Genomic DNA, 15,239 nt, shown 5'->3' with positions numbered 1-15,239 from the left:
ACCCTTGTGGGACACCACTGGCCACAGGCCTCCAACTAGACTCGGCCCCATATATTGCAGTCCTAAATATACTGGGCTGTGAAACACAGAGAAATTAACTTCAAGCTGGAATGATGTCTGAGAAATGACAAAGAAAAGAAGCTAAATGGTTATTTTTAACTTTCCCTGCTACTTCCTATGGAAATGTTGTCGTGATGGAGCATCCAAAGTGTCTTTTTGCCTTGTGATGCTTTGAATATGAGCATTCTCCTGCATTAACTGTCTCCTCTTGAGGAAAATAATGGTATCTTCTGCTCTTTGGTAGGAGAAATGGATTCAATGTCTTATAGCCTTATTTTCAGCTTATAGCTTTATTTGCCTTACTGCTAAAAACTGACAGGTTGCAAGAAGATAAACAGAAGCTGATTACCTTTAAACATGGAGTATTTAATTAAATTTTAGCTGGAAGAAAAGCAATAGTGATCAGATCCTTCATTTCAAGAAACTGATGTGCATATTAAACACCCAGCACTTCTCTAGGTGGATTTCTGCAGGCAATATTTCTTAGGCAGCTATCTAGCAGTGGATTTAAAACTCAGCTTTATTTTTGGTCAGCGTGCAGAGGAACTTGCATTCCGAATAAATGAACTGCAGAGCTCTCTGCAGGTGTGCAGAGCAAGAGCATCTGCACCATGGCCCGTGACTTTCCTGCCGCCTCCCGCTCCCTGCTTGTTCCAGCTGACAAATTGCCCTAATGTTTGCTCCTCAGGCAGCAGCGATCAGGGTTCACTGCCTGTAAGCGGGCTGATCAAGGTTTCATTCAGTCCTGGCAAAGCATTTGTTTCAGAACGCTGCACGAGGTTTCCATCTCACTTAATGTACTTGATTAAAGTGTCACATTTTGTTTAGGGTAAGGAGCGTTGCTGCCGCGAGGGCAGCGTGGAAGCTGCTCCCTGTTAGCTAGGATCAACCTAATGCTGATTAATGGCACTGAAGGCGAGTCGGTGAGAGCGAAAATATGTGAATTTTATTTCAGTACCTACATCTAATTCAGTGCTGCAGTGGAGGGGAGACACTCTGGTTTCTTTAATTATTTCCTATTTCATTATTCCTATTTCTTATTTCCTATTATAAAGGAAGATTGCAGTCTCATTGAATTTCCAACACTTCTGTACACGATTCTACCGTTTTTGGAGTGAGTAGGTTCTGGGCCCACGTATTAGTCCTAAATGCTCGTTGCTGCAGCATGTCTGTTTATCAGTTCAAGTGATTTCTGCTATTTACATACGCATTTATGAAACAGAAATAGCTACAAACACAGAGATTAATGCACAAGGATTAATCTAGATCCAAAGTATTCTCAGAAATGTACTCCAAACACAACTTTTGCAAACACCTTCGTATTCTTCAAGACTGTGATTCAGACCTTACTTAATCGCTCTGTTAATAATGCATAAACCAGAAGAGAATCCATCTCAATTTCCAAAAGATACATGGGTTTTATTATACTTAAAATGGTAAAACACTGTCTGTAAGCATATTTGAAGAAAAGTAGGGCTTTTGCTAGTGAACTTGGAGTTCTTCAACACTGCTTCAAGCCAAAACCCAACTTGCCCATTTTCATCTTGCTCTTCTTCCCTACCCCACTTGGTCAGCTTTCTGCAAAAATAATCCATAGGAACTCATCCAGAATGAGGGCTGTTGCCCAGACGAGTTCTCTGCCCAGGAACTCAGGGAATTAATTCCCTACTTTCAAAAGAGGCCTTGCGTTTTCTGGCACTCGTGAGTCACAAGTTTTATTCCAGGTACCAGTTGTCTGTTATGTGTTTATGGAGACATTTCTGGTTAGTTAAATTTATAACCAGTTAAATTTGTAATAGTAAAATTTATAATCAGGCAGTGTTTATGGAATATAGAAGACTGCCTGTGCAAAGATGGAGCCCACCCGGACAGGTAAACCTACAGAGCACAGTATCATTCATTTCTCCTTTTTCTACTTACAGAAGTTTCCTCTGTTGTAGCATGCTGAGTAGTAAGGAAATAAATAAATATAGTAAAAATAAATAAATAAACAGAAGGAGGTGAGGAAATGCCCAACACTAGTAAGCTATTTTCTTTGGTGTATATAGTTTTCATTACAAAGGGAAAACACTTGAAATGGTATTTCCATTGATTCTCATTCTGCTTTTTTGTTGTTCCTGTTCTAGCAGTAGTCACCCTGTTTCTCTTATACCATAGCCACAGACATGAAAAGAAAGCAATATGCTGCTGTGTTGGAAATCTAAGCTTGTGACTCAAAGCTAGCTCAGTTAGAGACTTCCTGTCTCTGTTTTTGTGTAAGTGTTTTCTTATATCACAAGCTATTTTCTTCCTGCTTTTATTCAGAACCAAATTTGAGTTAAGTGTCAGTGATGCATCTCGGCTTGAAAAATTCATTTCCAAGGAATGCTATGTGAAAAAAAAAAAAAGGCAAGGCAATGAATGATTGCCAGATCATAGTGTCAAAACACTGAGATCGATTCTACTATTTTTCTGTTTTTTTTTTTTTTTTCCTTTTAACAGCAATTTAACATATAATAGTGAGCTCCATGAATGTTTGTTATCACACTGTCTCTTAATTAGGATCACATTATGTATGCACCGTGTCTTTTTAGGTGGGAAAGTAGTTGATTGATAGAAAAGAGAAATTAAAACAACTTTTCAGTCCAGAAGGAAAATTGCTTTTAGTCTGGAGATATGATCCTTCATTTCCTTTGGCATGAGCAAATTTTAGTGGATATTTTTGGAGACTCCGCTCTTGTTTTTGGAGATGTTTGGAAAGTTGTGTGAGGTCTGACGTAGCTCTGCTTAAGATACGCAAAGTGCTTTTTACAGATACTTTCAAAATAGTTCAAAAATTTGTTTTTAGATTGAGACTTGAAATTCCACAGGTTAGAAAATAGAGTTTTGCTACTCAGTGGCATCTAACATTTTTATATATCAGACTCCAAGAAATTAAGCATCATCAAACTCTGAACATAAGTATGCTGGGATTCTTGCAAACTGCTCTCTGCAAACCAATTCCTCCTAACCATGTATTTCTCTGGGACTAAAAGTCGTGGCAAGTAAAAACAAAAGCAAACTAAAAAGCCATTTAAGAAATGAAATTCTGCAGCCTTATAACCCACTGTTCTTCAATGTTTTGTCTCTTAGGGAAAAACTTCCCTCCTCCCCATTTTCCTGCTCCTTCCTCCTTTCTCTTTTGCCTTCCTGTGTCCCCACTCTCAGAAGCAAAGAGATCAACCTCGCAGCTCAAGCGTTCCCAGAAGAAAGTAGATCCAAAGATCTACTGCTAAGTATCTTAATGACTTAGGTTACAATGTTTTCCTGCAGTAAGTTGTTCATAAGCATGAACATTAGGTCTCAAAATCTAAAACAACAAGAGGACTTGTATCATTATAGTTAAATTCTCAAAAAGTGTAAGTTTAAAGGTGTTATCCTCATCCATTGGCAGAATTTTTCCTCATGACCATCCACCCTTTCCATAAGCAACCACTGTTGCCTGCACAGCGGCAGGTGGTAGCAGTTTCTTCTAACCTTGCTTAGCGCGGCAGTGTCAGACCATGACAAGTATTTTACAAGTGTTTTAGGCAGTAGAGAAGCAGAGAAATACTTCAAAATGAATCAATTAAATTTCAATCTTTTATGCAAAACGCGTTCAGGCTTTGGCAGATAGCTGAAATAGTTAGTGACCATCTTCATTAACACCATCATGCTCCTGTGGGGCTTTCTCTTTTGAGGTGTCCTACTCGAGACATTCTCTATCATGCTGAGTTATTCTGTTTGCCTGGTTCAGCAAAAAGTTAATGCAAAGAAATTATATGTGTGTGTCTGCATGTAGCTATAGCTGTATCATCTATGTAAAAGGTTTGGGAAGTTGGCCCAGTAGCCCTAACTTTACACATAACTTTGTCCAGCTGCACTGTGTCTTTGCTGCAATATTTTTTTGCTGTCATGGGCACAGTTTGGGCAACTTGACATAGTAAAGGGACATGCTTTTGCTTGAACACAACTTGAAAACTTGATAGTTTTATCTTTGAAACTTTCCTGAGCACTGTTTTGTAAAAAATATGTTTTTCCCCATGCATCATTATCTACAGTTAATATTCTAGTTTTTTTTTTTTTTTTTTTTTTCTGCTTAGCGGTAGCTATTACCCATAAGAAGCCCTAGGTGACACAATGAGTGGTATAGGGAAAATAGAATAAGAAAACAAAATCTTAATGTCTTAAAGATCTCTTTTTATTAAAAATGAGGGTGGGGAGTGGCATCTGTGTGCCAGCTCCTGGAGGTATCTCTCAGATTAAGGAAATGGGTCCCTTTCCATGTCCCGTTCATCCTTAGCTGTTTGAGCTGTTTGGAGATTGCCAGAAAAGGTAACAACTGTGATAATACAGGTGATTGTCTACTAGAGTCTGCCCTGAAACAACCAGTTTGCTATATATATCTGCTGACCAGCTGCTGGGTAGTCTACCAGCAGGTTGGGGTATATGTGAAGGGATGACCAGGGGCCAAAGCGCACACACAGACTTGTCGACACTCAGAGTCATTCAGTTGCCTGGAACTGGAGTTTGAGGGGGTTTCTGCTTGTTTGGAGAGGGACGAACAGCAATCTGAGCAGTCAGAGGTTTCCTCCACTGCTGTTGTGTGTATAGATAAGAATGTTGGAAAAAGCTACGATAATCATATCCTGTCAGTTTAAATGTAGGGCTTTTTTATTTCCTATTATCTTGGGAAAATATATACAGTACTATACCATACAATCATGTAAGTACTAGACAGGAAAGCCTACAGAAAACTGTTGCCGTAGTCTAGAGTTTCAGCAAATAGCCTAGCAAGACATTTCTGTTTTCAAAAGTCAAACCTGCCATTATATTTATGGCTTTATTTGGAGTGTGTGTGTGCATGCGTGCATGTGCATGCGTGCATTTTATCTAGAATTTACAAAGAAAGTAGACCTGCTGTGATGGGAACCCCCAAAGGAAAGATATGCCGCCTCTGTAATATACTGAAATGTCAGGAAATCATTTATTGAGCCACTGGTGCCTTTAGTGGCTGGTTATAATTTGCTTTGCTGTCTGATAATGTGTGTGTTTGTAGATCAATTATCTTGAGAGCACTTTGGAGCCAGAAGGTCATCTTTCGCATATTTGTCAGGTACTTCTTTGCAGAGATGCCAAGCAGTACATTTTTCTTCCAACCCTTAATAGTTCATCCCTCAAAGTAAGTGAGGAAAGGGATTATCTTGTGATGGGAGGACTCGCAGTGATTTAGCTTTGCAATACTGTTAATGTATCTATCTAAATACGTATACCCAGGGATTTGTAGGAAGCAGGTTACCTAAAAAAAAAAAAGTGGCCCGTAGCCTCTTTTCAACTGGTGATTGTGCCATTCGCTTGGGAGGACCTTTATTTGGAGACCTGTATTTTCATCCCAATTGCTTGGGATGAATGGGCCAGGGTTACTACTTCAGCATCGTTCCTCTCAGGAGACCAGGAGCGAACGGGAGGTTTCCAGTCTCTAACTTTGAGAGCATGACTTGCGAGCACCAGCGTCGCTTGCTTTCCTCTGTGGAGCACAGGGCTGTGGTTCCTTCTTTTGCTGTGACATGAGGAGCCACAAGGGTTGGGAGAAAAGGAGGTGAACTAAAAACATTTCAAGCAGGTGGGCTTATGTAGTGCAACATCAAATAGTACTGTTAGCTTAATGGCATCTTTACTTGAAATTTTAAAGCACCTTAGAAACATTAATTTGCACACTAGTGCAAAAGGGGTAGTTAAATTATATGTGGTTAAGAAAGCTCAAGTGATATGACAATAAAATTTCAACATGATAACAGAATTTCTAATAAGAATTTTTCTAAAATCACCTCTAATTTACAACAGTTTTACATTAATTTAGTCTGCCAGCATTCCAGTGTAAAGCTGCATAGGTGTGCAGCAGACTGCTTCTAATGTTGCAAAACATCATACCACAGATCCTGTTATGTATGCAAACATCTATAAAATGGCTCCACAGTCAAAGGAAAGAGTTCTCTTATATTAATTCAGTGTGTTCAGCATGTCACTGGTAATTTGAAAATGATCCTGATCACGCCAATCATAGCTAACAAGTATAACTTCAAAGTGACAAAGGAATAATAAAAGAATCTAAAGATGTGGTGATATTTCACCTTAGGCTTTGAGCACAGTATGATAGTACTGGGGAATGTTGGGGACATATCTTTCACTGTCTGAAAGGGATTGTATTTGTGTGGTCCAAGACCATGGAGCAGTGTAAGTGTGGGCAGTCTTCACATTCAGTGGAAATGTTCAGTCTTGTCTGAACTGAACTGCACATGTAAACGTACCGTAAATGTCAGGGAGAGGTCTGAGAAGAGTTTTGTTTCTCTCTGTTATGATTTTTGCTGGTGTGTGTCAGCTACCTTCATGTCCCTTTAAATCTTCTCTTTAAGGTTGGTTTAAATCTTCTCTTTTTCTTCCAGTATTGGAAGGACAGAAGTAGACAACTGTTGTTTATATGACATGCTGCCTAAGAAATGGTTAAACTGTCCCGTCCTGTCCTGTCCTGTCCTGTCCTATCCTATCCTATCCTATCCTATCTGTAGGCTGTTTAAAAATATGACTCCCAGCTCTAAGAAAAGGGTTTAAATACCTATCCCATTTCATAAGCAAAGCCAAGATTGGGATGGTCATGACTTGGTCAAAACTGTGGCATTAGCAACCACGAATGTGAGACTGATGGTGCCAGAGAAAGCAGGCAAGCAAAACCCTAAAGGATTTGGTTAACCTTGGTGCTTAGGACAATGCTTTCTGAAGGAAAGGCTATTGTTTTGGCCTTGTTCTACATAATATTTGTGTGTGATGTATATAGCAAGAGTAACTTGAAGAAAAGAGAAAGGCAGCTATGGGAAAATTTTTTTCCTAACAGCTTCTTCCTGTTCAGATGATGAACTTTCTGGTGCAAACTCCTTTTTTCCTGTGTCTCCTAGTACCTAGGATACTATATTACCAACATATCAGTTCCATAGATGTATAAAATCTAACCTGCTTCACCTTGAAATATTTAATGGAGTCTATACTTAAGTCAAAAACAAACAAAAAAATTAGGAAAAAAGATTTTGTAATAGTTATCTTTACAGTCTCAAAACATAACGAACATAGTAACAGAATTTATATGGTACATAACTGTAAATTGGTTTTAAAATTCCTCATTCTCAGAATATTTTAGGGCAAAATCTTCTAAATGTCTCGAGGAGAAAAAGGGGGCGGAAGTAGAAAGAGCCCAAATATTTGTGGTACAAGACTTCTGGCTATGGAAAACTAGCTTCAGAGCTTCTGGCAATTTCAGCCTTTTAATATGTCTAATGCATATTTATGGAACCTATAGAGGGAAAAATCATCCTTTTGAATCTTTTAGACCTGATGCAGCTAAGAGCTAATTTGCTTTGATGTCCCTTGGTGTGTTGAACTTAATTTATCAAGAGCAAATTAATATGAAATAATAAAATAATTATGAAAGTGGTGGTAAAAGTAAATGAATGAAATGTATCAATGGAGAAGAGTAAAGGGATTGACATCTGCAGTTTGTGAGATAATTCCCATTTTAATTACATTAATCATAATTATTACTAGACTGGTGGCATGACAGCTATTCCTTCTTTAGAGGAGAACTTTAGTTTAGAGAAATGAAATATATGGAAATGGGGGGATCATTCAGTCTAAAGGAAGATCCCACAAGTCAAACTTATTCAAAGAATTAGTAGTTGAATGTAAGTATCATAAATATAATGAAGCAAGCAGTCCCCTCCCTTCCTTTCCTCCTTTTTTTTTTTTTTCTTTCTTTTTCTTTTTTGAGAACTTTGGTTATTCTTTCATGGAAAGTACTGATATTTTTGAGTCCTTGTTCTGCACCTCTGAGGAAAAGGTAGGTGCAGTCAGACTCTAAACAGCATTATTTGCATGTTCATCTTCAGCAGAAACAATGTCTTGAATGTCTGTCTGGGGCACGAAACTCTATTTCTGGAAAGAGTAATCCTGATCTCAAAGCAGCCCTCCCTTTGGAGATGAGCCCAATCACAAACACCAAACACAATCTGAAGGTGAAATCACTGAAGATAAATGTTTCTGTTCAGCTAATCAATCAGTCAGCTAAGGTGATCCAATATTTCTGAATATAAACTCATGAATTTGGAGAAAAAAGCCTCAGTTTGCACAAGGTTTAATGACTGAATCAAAAACTAGTTGGCATCGAACATTTTCTCAGCAGGGATTGGGAACCAGCAAATGCCAAAGCTGCAAAGATGGACATAAGTGCTGACCTCTGTGAGGTGTGAGCAATGTCCCATTCTAATCAATGGGATTTATGGGATCATTAAGTCGGTTAGGAAATCACTTAGACATATGTCTGATTCTTATAAGTTAGTCCTTCCCAGGATCTCTTTCCCAGATAAAATTGCCATTGTCAAGCAAAGATCCAGGATCACAGATTCTGATTTATGACAAATTAGGTTTGTCATGACAAATTAGCTGCCCAGGGAAGTGGTGGAGTCACTGTCCCTGGCAGTGTTCAGGAACTGTGGATGAGGTACTTAGGGACAGGGTTTAGCAGGTCGGGTGGCAATGTGTTTGTGATTGGACTCAATGATCTTAAAGGTCCTTCCCAACCATAATGATTCCATGATTCAGTATTTTAAGTTTCTAGCATAGGTGATATGTGATTTTTTTGGAGATGGGAGAGCTTTTAACAAAAATAAGAAATGTTTCTAATAGGGGAAACTGTTTGGTGTCAAGTTGTTGATGACTTCCTTAGTGTGTATGTGCTATTTTGTTTTCTTCTTACACCGAAATATTTCACTTAGTCCTTTTGAGAAATATCTTATGCCTTGTTGTTTTCTGCTCATAAAAATGACTAAGGCAATCCCACTGCTGCTTTGGGAATCGTTGAACAGTCTGTAGATTAACAATGAAACAAAAATAAGGTATCTTTGAAATTTAAATGTCAAAACAGTACTGTAATGATTCAGAGTGGAGGATTCTCGTGCAACATTTCTATGTAATGGGCCCTCATCCCTACCTTTTTGTGCTATCTTGTTTGCATATCATCGTCCTCAAATAGCAAACCAATATATACATATTTTATTGTGAAAAGAGATCATACGGCATGTCATTACCTAAAGTTATATTTGATGAAGCTTTAATGTCATCTGCATTCTTTTCAGAATCTGATATCCTTGCCCTCCTTATCCTTCCTGCTGAGGACCTTTTCGGTATGATGCAAAAATACTGCTTGTTACTTTTCCTCACGCTGCTCATGAATTCAAGAAGGATCAGCTCCTACCAGTAAAGGCTGCATATTCATGGTATTGATTTGTGAGGGAAGGAAGCTTGGGGCTTTTTGTATGGTGCTGTAAAATTAATAAATAATGATTCATTAGGATGGCATCCTGCAGCTCGCTGACAGGCAGCCTTTCGATCCGATGGTACTACTGTGATTCGGAAGGTAGCTGATTTCCAGCAGTATGGCAAGACTGGTGCATCTCTCTTCGCCACCGTTTCTCCCTGGGGACACTTCTCCCCTTCTCCAAATGGTGACACAGGAAGGAAGAAGAATATGAGACTGGTGTTGCAGATGCCCTTTATTATGGGTAAAACATACTGCAGATGACCAGCCTGACCTTGCTATGGAGTGGGAAGACAGGAAAAAACAAGGAAGGTAATGTTTTCAGCAGAAGCAGGGGTCCCTCTTCCAAATTGCCTAATTGTGGGTGGTATTATGAAACGTCTTCCTCTTTTTGAGATTTTTTGGCTCTCGCACAACACTGATCATGCCATTCCTTAATACAACCATTACTCAGTACTTCCTTAAACAAAATTTCAGTTGACAAAAAGTGTCAAATCTGGGCTTCATCTGGGAAGTACTGGGCCAGCACTATAAAATATGCTTAGGTTCCCAGTATGCCTTAAGTGTGGCTTGACTGGAAACAGGCCTTTAATCTCATTTCTGAATCATCAGGACTTTTGTCATCACTGCCACCCCACGTGGCCACAGCAGGGAATTGTGTGGTAGCTCTGTTCATTTCACCAGTTGCTACCTCCTTTGAACTCAAGAGCAATACATAGACGGGAGCACATCAGTAGTGGTAAAGTTACATAGAATAAATGTGAAAGCATTGATATTCCCTGGGTTTGCACCGACAGAGCTTTGCCATTTCAGATGACTGTCAGATCTTGCACATAGCACGCAAACCACGTTGGCTGGGCAGCAGGGAGACTTGTGTGTGGAGGACAGTACTAGCTGTGGACTTAAGGGCCACTGGGACCCCGGTGCTTTTAATTCAAGCTGGAAAATTTATATGCGTCATGTCTGGAATCAGCCTCTGCATGTGATGTGCCTCAGGGTGCTGTCCATGTGGTGGACCTGAATTAAAATTGAAAAATGAGGGAATAGAAGGAAAATGTAGCAGCTCAGTAGGTATACACGCACCAGAACTGCTATTAATACTGTCATTCATTATTACTGACAGGCTGCTTGTTCGAAGTACCATCCAATACCCCATGCCTGCTCTAATATAATTAAATCCATTTTCTCTGAGCAGTATTTTTTTCTGGGCCATTTCTAAACTATACATGTATACTCTATATACATCTGTATTTCAGTGCAGTTCGTCTTTGGTAATTAATCCTTGTTATTGAGGATAAGAAGAATATTGAGGATATGAAGAATAAATAACAGCATTGCTGGTTCTGTATGTCACTACAGAAATAAGTAAACTAGAAGGAGAAAGACGGCTTGTGATGCAACTGCAGCACAGGGTAGCGCAATGGAGTCTCACTGGCGGTAGAGCAATCTTCTCGCTGTGGGGCTGAGGTTAGAAGCTTGATCCTTTTCTATTAAGTTTAATTGGGAGGCAGCCACTGACATTGAAAAGCTGAGGATGAGCACACTATTTGCTTTCTGGGGCAGAAAATCCATTATAATCTAACCATTTCTGTCGGGACCTACAGAGTGACAAGAATCTGATCCTTGCTGTAAGTTGGTAGTATGGAGAGTAAATGCAAACTTTATTGAATTTACGCGATTAAGAGAGCTGCTTGCTTTGCGTTCGGCACAGTAGTAGAGTCAGCAGTGCTACTTACGTCTCAGTGTACAAACAATATTGAAAAGCTACCCCATGCAATTTCAGATAATAGTACACAGAAATTAAATTTGCTTTGAATAGAACTACGATCCAAAGTACAAATTATAAAGAAGGAGGCCACCAAATTATTTCTAAAGAAATCTATTTCAGGTCTCCTCTCTTTCAAACCTTTATCTCCTAACTGCATGATATTCTCCATTATGACTTTGCTCTTGCTCATTTTCAAAAGATTTTGTTGAATTCACACCTTCTCTTATTCAGGAGTTTTTGCTTTTTTAAGGACTTGACCCACAAGGATGAAAAAAATATTGTATTGACTTAATGGATTTTCAGATTTTTTTTTTTTTTTTTTTTGTAAAAGTATCTGCAAACTTCCTGGAGTCACCCTGAGCATGATAGAGGCCATTCAGTCTGGGAAAAAAGATGATACAGTTTCTCCTCTCCATGCCTCCTGTGATTCTAGTTTACTGCTAACAATGTCCAAAACCTTAATTAAAAATTACACTCAGAGATCCATAAAGGCTGGTCAGAATCATCAGCTTTTCATAGTGTGAGCCAAGGAAGTAACTGCCTTCAACATGTGGTGGGCTCATGAAGAAACCTCAACAGAAATTTTGCCCAGAGCTGGCCCAGTGTGTCCACTTGACTCACCTTCACAAGCTGGTGGAAAGCATCCTCATCTCCCATGGTAATTTCTTTGAGAGCAAAACCATTTCCCTCTTTGTGGTGAGCATGTTTCTCCTTGGGAAGCTCCCCAAGAGCGAGCCGCGTCTCCTGCGTCGCTCGAGCTGCCACGTCCTGCTTGGCGCACGCACGGGACCCTGCAGTCGGGTGAGAGGCAGCGTGTCTGCACGCACAGGTGTTTCGCTCCCCTCAGCGGGCAGCATCAGTACCAGCAGTAAGTAACAGGCTAAGGATTTCCTGTCAGGAGGATTTCCTGTCAGGAGGCCGTCTTGGCCACCTCAGGGTGGAGACTCGCTGCAGCCAAATGGACTTTCATACTCGGATCACCTCTGTCTACTTTGATGGAGGTGTGTGGTATCCCTGGTCTGCATCATCACACAGAATTGAGAGGCTTCTGCAGCACCCTCTAGCCCTGGAAAAAGTGTTTTTCAGCATTAATAGAGAAAATTACTAACAAGTGATTTGACAGAAGAGACATTAGTGTTACTGGTTTTGCATTTTCTCAAGTTTCTTGCAGCATACCCTGTAACTACCTGAAAAGTTTCTTGTGATGATTGCAGGAGGAAGAGTGCATTAAATCAAGTGTTTTATCTACAGTTAGAGTGCTGTCATATTGATCTTTATTATGTCAAACTTATGTCATGAGTTTGGGGCTTGTGTAGGTATTCATTTACTTTTCTTTAAAAATAAATGATTTTTTTTGGCAGTGCTTTTAGTTAATACTTTAAAACTTTGAGGATTTGGGCTTTAACAGTTGCCCTCCTGGTGGTTAGGAAGAAGCGGTTGCCATCGTAATATCCATTTGCCCCATACTTAACATTTGGCTATTTTAAAGTGCTAACAGAGGTTGCAGGCTGGAGACAGAACATGGGAATTGAGAGCTGCAAGTTCACACAGTTTTATGTACATAAAAAGATAAATTCTTTCCACAAAGTTGTTTTGTGTGTGTATCTTCTTTTTTAAAAAACCTGAGTAACCCCAAGAACATGGAAGCTTTTTCTTTGCCAACCCTAACCGCCCATTTTGAAGAAGTGAAAATACTTCCCCATACTTTCAACACTGATGAAAAGAAAATGTGCTCATGCAGGCCATAGTCAATGACATGGAAGCCTCAGGCTTTTCTGAATTTTGTCCCCAAACTCTTCTGAATTTGGAGAGTTTGACACTAGAGACATAAACTTCTCCATTACCCGAAAATAAGCAAGTCTTTTTGATGGAACAGTAACCACTGTTCTGCAATTCAGAGTATCTGGGACTGGTTCTCCACCACACTTGGAAAAGTCTGTAAGCAGAAGCTAATAAATTTACCTTCATTCCTATTCCCTTTGGCATATGCTGATGGTGCAGCTGCCCTTGGCAGGATCTCTCTGGGCAGTTGCTTTACTGTCCTGAGGTGTAAAGTGCCTCCGTGCTGTCCCAAGCAGTGCCAGAGTTTTTTAAAAGCCCTAAAGCAATGCGACTTGCCAAGGACTAGTTTTAACAGTTTTCTATACTGTTTCACCTATTCATACTTGCTTAAGCGAGTTCCTATGTCTCTTAGTTAATTATGCATTTCTGACCTAGATCTGTCACTATTTTAGAAATGAATTCCACTTCACTGGTTGCTCCTGGGCAAAAGGTGCACACAGAAAAAAATGTGCATCCCAAATTAATGGATTCCCACATTTTAGGCATATGTGCATTTCTGAACCAAATCTTATCTTAAACTGGAAGTACTCTTCAAACTTTGGACTAAGGTCTGGATTTTGCATACCCAGTCTTAGGGCTTCATATTTTCTGGACTTTCATTGCATCTATTATAAATAGAAACACAACACATAAGATTCAGACATAGATCAATTTAGTCATTTAAAAATAACTTTGATTTTACACATGAATAAGTGAGATTTTTCATGTTCTAAACATAACATGTGCTTTATCTCGTCTGGGTGAAAGCATGGTTATACTTTGGCATATGTATGCTTCGAATGCTTCTATATCTCAATTGCTTTAAAAGATAGGTTTGTGTGTTCCCACTGTTGACATGCCCTTGGAGACAAAATGAAATATTGGCAGTGCAGAGTGTTGGCATTGAAAATGAAAACTCACGTTTGCGTATCGTAAGGATCTGGAGTGGCAGGAAGTGAGTAGCTTAATCCTAGAATTAGTTAGAGAAAAGACTTGCAAACCCAGTAAAAAAATGCAAATCCATTTCATGCTTAGTTTCTGAGCACTGCTTGCAACTTCCCAGAGCTGAGGGGAGCGCAATCCCTGCGAGCCCAGCTGCCGCTCGCAGCTCGTTGGCCTCTCCCCAGGTGTGGAGCTGGAAGAGGGAAGCAGTTTTTTCCTGGCTGCTTTATGACTGTGCACAGAGATTCCTGATTTCTGGATGTGTATGTGTCTCCCATTTCAGGTAGTCTTCTAAAAAAAAATCTATGCAATTCACTCTTTTAAACTGTTTTAGGCTAAGAGCATCCAAGGAATGGAGGGATGAGCCTTGCTGAGGGGGAGTTAATAGCACTGAAGTGTGCAGCTGGCTCTCATCATGACTCCTGTGGCAAGGAGCACACCCGCAGGGGATGTAGTACTGAGCAGGGTGGTCAAAATGGAGGGGGGACAGAGGAGAAGGGAAAAGGAGCAGGTCTTTGCCTGGAGGAAGACTGAGTTTCATCTCCATCTGAGGAAGAACTTCTTTACTGTGAGGGTACCAGAGCACTGGAACAGGCTACCCAGAGAGGTTGTTTGGAGATCTTCAAAACCCACGTGGATGCGACTCTGTACCACGTGCTCTAGGTGTCCGTGCCTGAGCAGGGTGTTTGGGCTAGGTGATCTTTCAAGATCCCTTCCAACCTCAACTGTTCTGTGATTCTGTGAAATGGGTCTGTGGTGGTCTGTGCTGTGGTGGGAGGAATGGAGAGCAAGAAGATTCCAGATATTAGGAGCTCAAGGTTAGGGTGGCTCTAGGTTACTTGTTTTTCTGTGATTTGGGGCTGGATTGTGTGTATATTTCTCTGGGCCCATAGGGAGGTTATGGCCTAGCGCAGTCGTGGCTGCCCAGACTGAAGACCTGCCCAGACCTGAAGCTGCCAGAGGCTCATTAAGTAGCTGATGTTGTTGGCAGCTCAGTATATTTAAGGAGTGGGAACTGTTGTTGGCCTATGTGTCTTGTGAAATGGTGGATTTGAAAACTTCTTGATAGTATGAAATAATAATGTTGCCTAATCAGAGGCTTTCAGGTGAAGGGTGGGAAAGGACAGAGCAGAACTGGTATTTATAGAGAGTACTGAGAGTTAGAGCGGAATGGCAATATCCAAGACAGGGATCTCCTTTCTCTTAGATGTGTGCACACACACAGCTGATAGTAAGTGGAAAAAGAACATTCTTTTTTCTATACTTCTTGGCCTGGAACACTATGCAGCT

General features: G+C 40.1%; 1 protein-coding gene and 1 long non-coding RNA gene across 2 annotated transcripts in view; one reads left to right on the top strand and one right to left on the bottom strand.

Moving 5' to 3' along the window:
* Nucleotides 1–15,239, top strand: part of LOC104565350 (contactin-associated protein-like 2) — a 971,843-nt gene that overhangs the window by 234,618 nt on the left and 721,986 nt on the right. The window lies entirely within an intron of this gene.
* LOC148595409 (uncharacterized) overlaps nt 11,421–15,239 on the bottom strand; it is a 152,313-nt gene continuing 148,494 nt past the window's right edge. The window contains exon 2 of the long non-coding RNA XR_015913163.1: nt 11,421–11,520. This is a non-coding gene — a long non-coding RNA (uncharacterized LOC148595409). The remainder of the gene's footprint in view (nt 11,521–15,239) is intronic.

This window comes from Tinamus guttatus, unplaced genomic scaffold (genome assembly GCF_059628265.1).
Source record: "Tinamus guttatus ecotype Peru unplaced genomic scaffold, ASM5962826v1 Tinamus_guttatus_pri_ptg000104l, whole genome shotgun sequence".
Lineage (NCBI taxonomy): Eukaryota > Metazoa > Chordata > Aves > Tinamiformes > Tinamidae > Tinamus > Tinamus guttatus.
Note: the sequence above shows the minus strand (reverse complement) of the source record. Positions and strands in the feature narration are given on the sequence as shown.